Genomic DNA, 10242 nt, shown 5'->3' with positions numbered 1-10242 from the left:
GATGAAGAAAGTGTGGAATATATACACATTAGAATACTACTCAGCGGTAAAAAACAATGACTTCTCGAATTTTGCATGCAAATGGATGGAAATAGAACACACTATCCTGAGTGAGGTAACCCAGACCCAAAAAGATGAACTTGGGATGTACTCACTCATAATTGGTTTCTAGAGATAAATAAAGAAACAAAGTATTTTTTATTCTTCAGAGTAGATTTTAAATTTTTACCATGTTGCTTCACTCAATTTATCTCCATCTTTCCCTAAACTTACTGTGTATTCATTCAGTCAAGGCTTTCACCATCTTGTTCAGGCTTGTTTATCTGTTTAAGAGGTCCTTTGTTACTGTTTGGATGGTTTCTGGTTTTGAGACAAAGGCTTTCTTCACAGTCATGGCTGGCTTGGACCTGACCTCAAACTTGCAGAGATCCTCCTGTCTCAAGTTTCCCAAGTGTTAAGTTACAGGTGCACCACACATCAGGCTTCACGGTTTCTTGAACAATAGCTTGTTACAGATGTCCGCAGTGGCAGATACAGAATTACTTTACATACGCTTGTGTTATGACCTCTAACTATTTTGTTTTTCACTCAAACTTTGAAGTATCATTTCCATGTAAATACATGTATGTATTTCCAAGTAATTATTACTAATATCTAGACATACCATCCTACTAGCCTAGGACATTGCTATTAGTTTCTCTGTTTTTCACAACAGTGTTACAGTTATTATTGTAGGACATGCCTCCTTGGGTCTGAGAAGCTTCCAGCACTATTCATTCTCAATGTTACTAAAGACAGTCAACCTTCTCCAAAGTAATTCTAAGAATTCACACAATCCTACACTGTTGAGAGAGACCCTCCCATCACTACCAGGTCTTTTCTACTGCTCATCAAAAAATCTGGCATCTTTTGAGCATGTGACATAATATTTGCACCCATAAATATGAATTCCCAAGAGAACCACAAGTGCATCAATTCAATTGTTTAAATTTTCTTCTATTCCAATTCACCCATTTTCCACTGGTATGAGTACATTTTTCCAACTGATTTATTAAATTTTTTCCAGTTACCTACATTATTTTCTCCCAACAATAACTTGACTTTTAGTTTTGTTGGTAGTGGTTTTCACTACGCAGGAAATTTAATTCTGAGATGGCAAAATTTGTCTATATTTTCTGTTATGGAATAGAGTATTTGTTCAACTATGTAAAGAGGTGTTGCCTTTGTTTATGTTGCAGAATAATTTTTTAAGTATGTAAAGATGTGTTCCTTTTGTTTATGCTGCATTTGTTTAGCTAGGTAAAGATGTGTTGTGGTTTTACCTTGTCTGCCTAAAGCACCTGAGGGGTCTAATAAACAGACAAATGGCCACTAGCTAAGCAGTAGAGGGATAGGCCGGGCTGGTGGGCAGAAAGAAAATGAGAGTCAGTGAGCCAGAAGGGGCCAGGCAGCCAGTGAGTAGTCAGTCAGCCAGCCAGGGGCCAGGGAGCATCAAGAGGCTGGCCAGCGAGTGCGGGGCCAGCCAGATACACAGGGAGAAGGCATCAAAGTATGACGTATAGAATGAGAAAGGTAAAAAGCCCTGAGGCAAAATGTAGATGGAGAGAAACAGGTTGAATTAAGTTATAAGAGCGAGTGGGGCAAGCATAAGATAAGGCCAGGCATTCATAACTAATTCTAAATCTCCGGGTCATGATTTGGGGGCTGGCAGTCCAAGAAAGTCTTCGTAAATTTTTTCGCCTGTTCAGTGCAAAGAAATCAAATGTATGAGATGTATCTTTCATCTACAGCTTTAAAATGGGACTATTATTAGTGATTTTCTCAGAGAAAACTAACGGAAGAAAAACTGAGCTAACTCATTCCCTTTTGGGGGGCAAAATGCCTCAAATGACTCTTTCAAATTTTGAATAATAAAATAATTGTAATTAGAATTACTTTTCCAATTTATACTCAAGTAAATGCATTTGTATTTTTATTAAAATAAGAGCATCCACTGTGAAAGGTTTCTAGTAGTTGGCAATAAGACGCTAAGCTTAGCAATGGGCCCGCGCGCGCTTCATCTTTTTACTTTACATGCTGGCCTCACACTAGGAAAATGATTGTTCTTTCCTGGTAAAGTTTGATTTTTCTGCTATTTTAGTTTCAGTTATGTGTATGTCAGTGTGTGGGCTCGAACCCTGGAGGCTGTAGAGGGTAGAAGATCCTCTTGCAGCTCGAGATACAGGTGACTGGGCTGCCAGCAGCAGGTGCTGGGCATCGAACTTACGTTCTCTGGAAGCACTGCTGAGCCATCTCACCAGCTCAAGGTTTTTCTTTTCATTTTTATTACTGGGATAAGATGAATTTTTTTCCAGAAATTATAATATAAGCTTAATACTCAATTGAGGAATACTACATTAAAAAGAAACTAAAAAGGTCAATTTTTCTCATAACCTAGTATCTGTAACTATTAATGTTTTATATATATATATATATGTGTATATATATATATATATCTCAAGGTCAATTTTTCTCCTAACCTAACATCTCTAACTATTTATCTTACATATATCTCAAGAGAACAGTTTTGAAGGTGACCCTTTAGTAACTCATTCCTTATCCGGCACTATTCATTTGCGTGGGAAAGCTACTCCGTATCTAAAAACCTTCCATCATTGCCACCCACGAATACTGTCACTTTTCCCATATCTTCCTTCCATGCAAAACAATTAGGCAAAATGATCACCAAAATGATTTCCTTTATAACAAATCTGTTCCCCAAGGCCAAAGGCTCACTCAGAGGAACTATGAAACTAAGGTTTCCTTTTAACATTCAGCTGCCCAGATGAGACAGACAATGTCCCTTCCCTAATAGAGCTTCTGCAATAAAAATCCATTACTTTCAAACCAGAGACAGGGTGTCTCCGAGGAAATGGATTCTGATAATGTCAAATACATTCACTGTCGCATCCAGAAGAGAGAGAATGGAGCAGCCTTTCCTTCCCATCACGCAGGAAATGCCTCGGATGAGAACGCAGGTAACACACGATTCCACTTTACAGGAGACTCTATATCCATTTTCGAGCTATCACCAAAGAACTTGGGTAGATTTAGCATCCTATACATTGAAATCACTACTTGTTAAATGCGACCAATTTCCGTTTCATAGACAACAAAGCAATAACTTCCATTCCTCTATTTTCCATCCATCAGAGCCATTACCAACTCGATAGCAGTGACTTTATAAAGGAAAGAAAAGAAGAAAAATTTTCAAGAGAGTAACTATTCAAACCTCCAGCCACAGCTGAAGAAAGGTGTATACACTACTCCTAGAGTGCAAATCCTCTCCAGACTTCTCTCTTCCAGTTCCACGGCACACACCAACTCTGCCTTTGCAAAGTAATGACGTGGACTTCAATGCTAATTTCTGTGCCGCCATAGAACTTTAATTCATTTTCAACCGTGAATGTTTTCAAGAAGGGTTTCTCAGTAAACCTACTGCTGGGGGAAAAGTACAAATTGGTTCTGCTACAGAGCCTTAGGCTCATTGCTGTTCTGGCGGGGGAACTCTTCCATCCACATTGTGGTTTAGATAGAAAAGAAGCTGTACCATGGGCAGTTCTTTATCAACACACTGTTATGGAAATTACATGTGTTCTCGGTTCATTTGTGTTGTAAGCGGATCTTTCCCTCTGGTAGACCGGTAAAACACATTTTTTCCATTAACATTTTTTGGAAGATGGAGTTTGAAGTAATATCAAGGAACAAGAAAGACCAAGACAGGCTCCTCATATATCACTAAATCGGAGATCAGTTAGCACAACTTTTTGAAAAAATATAAACAAACACATTCTCAATTAATACTTTCTTTTCCAGATTAAAGATACTATGAAATCAATTGCCCATCACTACCATTTTATCTAGGTACCTATCAGTGACACTACCTTGTAGCAAGTTAGTTTAAATGACACTTGTGTTAAACATCCCTTATCCAACTGCTTAGGGCAGAAAGTTGTGTGTTTCAGATTTGTTGAGACTTTATAACATAATAATTGCATATATTCATTGAGATATCTTATAGTCACTATTTAAGTCAGAGCATGAAAGTCTTTTTTCATGTTCTCTTATGTTCTTTTTAGTGCACCTGAGGCTAGGATACAAACTGTCATGAGTTCAGTAATTGTGTGTGTGTGTATGCATGTGTGCTATCACGTTGGCTCTCTGTAAATTTAGATTTTTTAAAAACTTTGGATTTCAGATTTAAGTTTAGACACATTGAACTTGTAATAGACTACAGACAAGACGATGCAATTTATAGAGCCGTAACCAAATAATGACTATGACTTAAGCACTGAATTAAATGTTTGACAAGAATTACTTCTTAGGATGCTCAAAATGACATAAGCTTTCGCTGTTGTCCTCAGTTGCCTCCTGGTTGCTTTGACACAGTAACGTGATTGTGCCGGCAACACCAATGATACTTTCCATTTTGTGCTCCATTCCTGCCCTTATTCCTGGCTAAGTTAATGAAAAGTATGAGTGACAGACTCAACATTTGTCATTTTTATGGCCTTAAAAAAATGATCTTCTAAGTACATAGTAGCCTCCATCAACAAGCATAACATCACAGACCTATAGAGTAAATTAAAATCTTAAACCAACTTTGATTAAATTTGCTACTTTTTATTCAAATATTTCATTCACTAGAATCTACTGTACAAATCCTGGCAAAAATCCTACTCTAAGTAAACATAATTGCAATGAAAATAGAGTAGCATAATATATTTATTTGCAATGGGTACCTACAATCTACAGCCTTGTCCGGTGTAAATTAAGGAGGAAGTCTACATTTTATACCTATCAGTAAAAGTAAATGCAAATATCATCATTAATTACAGTAACACACACACTGATGAGAATTCGTGACAACAACCCTAAAACATTGATCTGAAATCATCACCAGCGTTTTGTTAGACCTGATTATTGGGGCACATTGTGCTACATGCCTATATTTTAGAAAGAATCTACTGAATTATAACAAATAAACAAAAAAAACTTGTGCCAAATTTGACGTGAAATAATCCCTTTGTACACTGTGAAGATTTGCCATTGTGACTCGCTTAATAAACAAGTTGACTGGCCAGTAGTTGAACGGGATAAAATTAGATAGGAAAGCAAAACTGAAAATGATGGGATGAGAAAAGGAGGAATCAGAGAAGATGTCAGTAAGTCACCCAGGGAACTGGACATGCTGGAGGACAGGCAAAGTCATGAGTCAAGTGGTAGAATGTAGATTAATGTAAATGCCTTGATTTAAATTGGAAGAGCTAGATAGTAACAAGCCTGAGCTACTGGCCAAGCATCTATGATTAATATAAGACTCTGTGTGCTAATTTGGGAAATGGCTGCTGGTTATCTGGGAGCAAGTGGTCAGGACAGGAAAATTCCTCCTACACAGATTTACCACCTCAATAAAGTACTCAGTAGAGAGCATGCTTTCTCTTAGCTGCTGCTGCCTTGTGGAAGTTCCATGGATTTCTCAACAGAGCACAGAAACTGACTTGCATTCAAACTCTGGAGTTTAGAAGAAACCTAAGAATGCTTCATGAATGTACACATGTATGTACATATGTGGTGTGCATACAGACATCCATACATAGAACATAAAATAGAAAACTGAAGAGCAGAATAAAACAAATGCATGGAATCACCTTCCCAATGTATCTATTCTAAACAACATACTAGTGGGCTTTAAGGCTCTGGTTTATTAAGAAATTAAAATTTGCAGATAGAGGACAAGGTGGTACAGTATTTGCCTAGATCATGCCCTTGATTTTTTGCAACACACAAATACAACAATTAGTTGGCGTTTTATGATTTGTTTTGAATTCAGTTGAACAGTGATCATAAATGTTGTCTTACAAATCAACAGTTGGTCCTTACTCAGTTGGCTTTATGCCACAGTACACGGCCCACTTGATAAACACCTCTTGTTTAATTAAATATATGGTTTATTATCTAATTATCCAGTGCCAGGAGCTACATATGTGCTACTTGATCACGTCTGCTAACTGTTCTCACATCATTTATGTTCTTACTCATTTCTGATAGTTGGGGTTGAGCTTTAAAAATGGCTGCATCAAAACTCCCAGGGAAACTGTGGCAATGCTCAAACCCGACCCCAGACCAAAAACTCAGAAATCCTGCAGTGGGAAGTGGGTTCTGCAATCTGTTTCAGCAAATAATTCAAACCACTGTGATGTGTGCTAACGTGTGAAAATCACTGGTTTGCTCTACTAATTAATAAATAAAGTGTGCTAAAAACCCACTTATCCCACTGCGGATTTGTCGGTTTCTCCTCAGGATTCTGTTTGTTTATCTGTTTAGAGGATGTGTTTCTTAGAAACATACAACACTCAAATCATGTTATTACCCTGGAAAATTATTTCTTTAAAATATAATAAAAGTCCTCTTGTCTATACCAATTATCCATTTCTGACCCACATCGTCTTCCAAAAATCAAATCTAACTGACATGTCCATGGGATTGTTGTCTCCATGTGTTTCTGCAGTATTTCCTTTGAAGACTGAAGTCCTGAAAAGCACTCAGGACTATAGATAAGCAGATGGCTAGATACCAGGGGAAGGTAGCAGAGAGTAAGGGGTGAGAGGCCAAGTCAAAAGTTGGAGGAAATACAGGGAGGAGGGGGGGAAAGGGAGACGGGGAGGGAAATGGGAGGTGGGGAGGAGGCAGAAATTTTTTTTTCAATAAAAAATTATATATAAAAAAAAGTTGGAGGAAAACGTCACAAGAGACACTATTGGAAAATGAAACTAAAAGATTCAGAGATTGTCACACTAACTACCTTTCAGACCAGGCCAGGGAGGGAGAAAGTGTTATCAGCTCACCTCTGCCCCCACATACACACAAATTCCTATGCTGTCATCTAAACAGGACTTCAGATGTTCGCAGCAGAACCTTTAAAGAGATAATATGGGAAGTGAGGTTTGCAGACCCTTATCCTATCTGAATGATGTCCTCAGGAGAAGAGCTTACCATAGAAACAGAAGAAAAACACATGTGAGAACAGATAGATGGTCACATACCAGCCAATGACAAGTGAAGGCCGAGAGAAGATGGCCATGAACCAAAGGATGGCATATGGCTGCGGAGAGAAGACAGCCATGAACCAAAGATGAAAAAAGGTCTTCAAAACAACCAACCCTACTGACACATTGATCTCCATTTGCAGTCTCCAAAATCATGAGAAAATGAACTCTTGCTTACACCACTTTCCCCGCGGGCCTCACTGATGGGTGGCTGAGAGAGCTAATAGAGCCAGTAAATGCAAGGTAGTAAATGCTTGCATGATTGTCTGCAAGCAATCATCAATAAAGAGCACAATACAGACCCTGAAAACAGTCCTTTGTGGCTCTGAACTGTTATAGATGCTCTCAGACCACATACAGTGCAAAAAATGCACCTCAAACACGAACACACCTGAAAATAACCCATCTGCCAGCAAGTATTTAAGCACCGACTAGTCGCCACTGCTAGTCTAGTTCTGTCTGGTTCACAGACTACTATGAACTTGGACAAAACCAGGACTGTCTTTATTGACATGTCCACAACATACAATATGTATACAAAGTAATATCCAATGAATAGATCTAATACATTAATGAATCATACAGCATGTTCAAAAGTGATAAAAACACAGTACACAGTATTAAGAGTGGGGGATGAAGTCGGTTTGCAGCTTAAATATAGCTTCTGAACAAGCTTATTTAAACTGCAGTACTTGAAAGTCTAAGGTAGGAGGACTGCCATGAATCTTAGTACTACCCAGGGTACATAAGACCCTGTCTCAAAAATAAAAATGGAGCCAACAAGATGACTCAGTGGTGCAGGCACTTGCCATCAAGCCTGTGTTTGATCTCCAGAACCCACATGGTAGAATGAGAGAGTCAAGTCCCCCAAGTTGCCCTCTGTCCTTTATGCAAGGCATTTCTGCATGTGCATGCCTCCAAACACACACAACATATGCAGGTTAAGATCTTTCTGGGGGAAATTAAAATTGTGTCAAATATTGGGCCAATTGAACGAATGACACCATTTATATGTCAAGGGGTATAAACATTTTTTAAAAAATCAATGATAATATGAGAAAATAATATATCAATAGGCTGAAATGTTTCAATAATGCTCGGTGTACTTTTAAAGTTGAGTCTCTGTTCTGGATAGGCCTGTGGGTATGGTATGCACCTGTGTGTAGCAAAAACACAGAAGCTGTTATTCTGTGAGAGCAGAACAGCCAATGAAAATTAAAAAAAAAAAAAGTCAAGAGAGAAAGTTACTTTATTTTGCATTAAGATAAAAGTTTGAAGTCTGGCATTCCAGAATTTGTAAGAAGATCCATACAGCCATCAGCAGCCCAGGCTCTTTCTTATCAGTCAGGCTGGTGACACAGCCCATTAAGGGAGTAGAGCTGTGATAGCCAATCAGGCAGGATAAGACGGAGAAAAGGGCAAGAGAAAGGCAACTGCCCCCATTTCAGATGATTCTCTCTTCGTAGAACTCCATCCAAGACTGCGATTCTGAGCACAGCTTTCATTGTGGGAAAAAAGACCTTGCATGGATGCATGCCACACTGTTGTTGCTGATTTTCTAATGACAGAAGAAAGAGAGAATAAATTGGGAAGGGTCCTTTGCAACAAGGCTTTCCTGTACTGATCAAGATTTCCGGGCATTAATGTCAGATTCAGAATGAAAAAAAGAAATACATGTGTGTTCCCCCTATACTAAGTACCTAGAACACACACAAATACACGTACAACATACATATAGAGAGAGGAAGTGGTAATTGGAACATGGAAGGTCAAGGGAGGATACTGTGGCGAGAAACATGGTCAAATATATATACTTGAATGGAATTATTATAATGCAACTTATTACTCTTACAATGAAAATGCACCAATTTTTTTAATTTCTTCAAATTGTGTTGATATTTAAAATTCTTAAAATATAAATTTTTTACTTCATATACATGAAATTATTATATCATACCAAAATATGAATAACCTCTATGTTAAAAAGCTTAAAGCTAAATGAAAATTAGCTAAATGACAAGATACTGAGCAGGTGTCTGGGTGATAAATACTAAGAACTTAACCATCTGAAACACAAAACCCAATGCGTGTATAACGTACTTCCCAAGTATAAAGCATATACATTCCCATGTAAATTCACCAGGTTATAAAACATACTTTGGAAGTGTTATAAATTTACATTTTTAAACATAAGTTAAATATTTGGAAAATATGTAAATCTGAATACAAAACAAGGTGATCAAAATGAAGAATTCTAAAGTTATGATAAAATGAAAGATGGTTTATGAACTTAATGTATACGATTTAGAAAATGTCATTTTACATAATATTATATTTTGCTAAGTTGATAAATACTAATACAGTTTCAGAAAGTGAAACACAAAACACGGATCAAAAATGTTTGTTTTATGTCACAATGGAAATAATATCTATGAATACATTAAGACCAACAAAAGAGAACAGAATAACCAGGAAACATTGAGCAGAAAGTTGTTTCTAAACCAAAAAATTTATCTAATATTATTAAATATTCAGTAAATAAATATTTTGGCTGCCCTGCCAATTAAGATCTAACAGCTTGCTTAAAACATGCAGTATAGAATGGACTCTTGGCAGATTTAATAGTAATAGTCAAGAGGTTATCATTCCATATGCAGTATAGATAATAACTATACATGACAAAACAAAGAACAGATTAACATTAAGGAAACTGCCAAATGTTTTAGAGTGAACCAATGAGGCTTCATATGTTTTAATGAATGTCTAAGACAGTTCTTGATTGTTTTGTTCATTATCAAACTGAAATAACAAACTATAGAAATGATCCTGGAAAGAATGTATAGTATTGAAATTTGCAGGCAAATGGATGGATCCAGAAAACATCATATTGAGTGAGGTAACACAGACCCAGAAAGACAAACATCATATGTACTCACCCATAAGTGGATTTTAAACATAAAACAAAGAAAACTAGCCTACAATTCAAAATCCCAGAGAACCTAGACAACAATGAGGACCCTAAGAGAGACATACATGGATCTAATCTACATGTGAAATAGAAAAGGACAAGATCTCAAGAGTAAATTGGGAGTGTGGGGACCATAGAAGAGGGTTGAAGTGGAGGGGAGAGGAAGGAAGGGGAACAGAGAAAAAT

At 37.3% G+C, this 10242-nt stretch overlaps 1 protein-coding gene across 2 annotated transcripts in view; it reads right to left on the bottom strand.

The window, feature by feature from the left end:
* Prkd1 (protein kinase D1) overlaps window positions 1-10242 on the bottom strand; it is a 287212-nt gene that overhangs the window by 209908 nt on the left and 67062 nt on the right. The window lies entirely within an intron of this gene.

Source organism: Alexandromys fortis, unplaced genomic scaffold (genome assembly GCF_014885135.2).
Source record: "Alexandromys fortis isolate MF-2015 unplaced genomic scaffold, M_Fortis_MF-2015_v1.1 scaffold_35, whole genome shotgun sequence".
In the NCBI taxonomy this organism is placed as follows: Eukaryota; Metazoa; Chordata; class Mammalia; order Rodentia; family Cricetidae; genus Alexandromys; species Alexandromys fortis.
Note: the sequence above shows the minus strand (reverse complement) of the source record. Positions and strands in the feature narration are given on the sequence as shown.